We start from the raw sequence: 2,547 nt of genomic DNA on the forward strand, positions 1-2,547 counted from the left end.
AGGCTTTGGGAATGGTCTGTAATATGATTTCCCAACGGGAATTGGATGCAACCACAGGCAAGCTCTTGTTCAAATAACAGTGACAGGGGAATATAAAGCACTACCTGCAGCCTGAGAATAAAGTTAAAGAATGGGATCACTACAGTTTTGACACTTCCCCTCAACAACAGCCTTTTTTTTTTTTTCCTGGAAAACATGTATTAGCAGGATAAAGAAGGGGTTTTAAATTTCTTATATGGAGAATCTCAGGTGTTCAATGCTTGGTACATCAGGAGTCATCGAGGTTCTGTGGTGGGAGGCAGACAACAGTCCCAGGCAATTTTATTGCAGACCGGGATGTTTGGAGTAGAAAAAAAAAAGTGTAAAGTTTAATTGTACACGACTTCTTTCTGCTCCCTTGTTCCTTGAGCACTTAACTTGCTTTTACTCTTATATTCTGTTTCTTTTTCCTATATTTTTGAGAACTATATTCCAGTTTCCCAAGCATAATTTACTATTTTCCACTGTCATAAAAGAGGTTGGCTTAGGAGTTGGACCACCCAAGTTTTGACTATTAAGTTAAATAGGGTGGAGTGGGAGGTCTGGACTTGTTGGTTTTATTTATTTATTTATAGCTTTGGAAGTGAGCATAGTTCCCAGGAGGTTGCCAAAGTTCTGTGGAATGGGAAGTTTATTTCAATTCACCTCCAGCTAATGGATGCAAGCCCAAGAGCTTCAGTTGCTTTTGGTCCAACTGTGACTCCACTTGTTTTCCTTTCTGTCTAGGAATTTTTTTTTAAAGCAGCTCTATGACAATGGTACCTCTGTTTCATTCTATCAGGACATGCCAGTAATTCCATTCTTCAGATGTACAAAAGAGACTTTTCAAGAAAAACAATTTTGCAAGTGTAAGTCACTAAGGGTCTCTCTGTAGGTGTGCATAAACTCCAGCTATAGTGGTGTTGTAGTCTGAACAGTGGCATCCTTTTGATCACGCATGTCTCTGTGCTTCTGTTCAGGATCTCTGTTGTGTTGGCTCCTTATACTCCCAACAACAAGATGGAAGCTGCTATTTGTTCCATTCTCCAAAAAAAAAATTATGAGAAGTTCTTCTGTACTCTTTTTCTATACTTTGATTTCTCCAAAAAGCAGAGGGTAACAGAATGAGATACTGTACATACTACTAGTGCCTAATAAGGTGGATACCCTGTTGAATTGATTGTACAAAATTTGTCATAATCTTAGCCACAGGAGGCAGAGAAGGAGGCATTCCTTACAAGTAGTCAATCTGGTTGGCTCCTAGCCTGCATCCAGAAATTGTGCTGTAAGGCTTAGAAAACTTCCCATATCTGATAGCAGATATTGGATACCAATCCAATGTCACCTAGACTCATGCAAGATCAGAAGAGAACATCGATCAAATTACTATGAGCTCTGTGAACCACCTCCCAGGGTAATCAGCAGTGTGTATGCTAGTTCTCTACCAGGAGAAAAGGGTTTTGTGTTTCTGTTTGTGCTATGCTTCTAGAAAAAAGGCAAATATTTCTAACAGTGCTACAGTGAACAAAGATTCCAACTGTGGTTACAACAGTCACCTAGGGAGCAATTCAAGTTCCTAAACAAAGGCATCTAGTATGTTTCCTAAACTATGGAGTATTGCACAGTGCTAGCAGAGATAATGCAGAGCCTATGGGATCACTTTCTTATTCTCTAGTAATAGCTGCTAACCAGGAGAGGCATGCAAAGAAGTCCGGAATTTCACGAGACACTTGAGTTTAGTCACCTAAAATACTCCTCTGGTAGTATCTGGGATTGAAATGGGTAGAGACTGATAGTTGATAGTGGAGAAATAGCGTAGGTATAGAGATCTTATTAGTCAAGTGAACACAGTGTTCTTTCTCATTCATGAGCTAGATGACAATACTAAAAGTATTACACCTTTCCTGTCAGGTATTGGTCCTCAACAGGGCACAGAGCAATGTATTTTTCCTATAGTTTTAACTGTCGTTTTCCAAGTGATTAATATCTACTAATCTTTTTTTTTTTTTTTTTTTTTTTTTCTGCTTCTTACATTCTCATCTCTTTCTAAAGTCAACTGATGCAGTGAGGGACTTTGAACAAGCTCATCAAGATCATGCCAAAGCTGATCTGGAAATATCTGTTCTCCCTTATTTGTGAATAAACTGTAACCAGCCATATTCAACTACCTTTTCTTGCATGCCCTGATTGAGTTTGGTCCTTTTTCCTGTCATTCAGGGTACCCAACATACAAAAGGACCTGTGATTTGCAGTGAGATCTGAGGTAAATTACCACTAAAGGAATAAATCGTGATAGATAAAGATGCTTTGATGTGGAAGACAGAACTTTCTTCTATGATTGGGCTTCTAGGCATTACAAAGTTTAATAAAAGGACTTCAGAAGAGTCATGTTGCAAACTTGGTGTCCCTCATGGGAGGAGGTTGAGAGAGTGAGACAGATGTTTGCCACATAATGGACCAAGATTTTCAAGATATTCTGGGAGTCATGAACAGCAGTGGTAAGACCTATGATGACCGAAATATTTCAAT

This window comes from Lagopus leucura, unplaced genomic scaffold (assembly GCF_019238085.1).
Source record: "Lagopus leucura isolate 7727_CA_CO unplaced genomic scaffold, USGS_WTPT01 Super-Scaffold_100159, whole genome shotgun sequence".
NCBI lineage: Eukaryota > Metazoa > Chordata > Aves > Galliformes > Phasianidae > Lagopus > Lagopus leucura.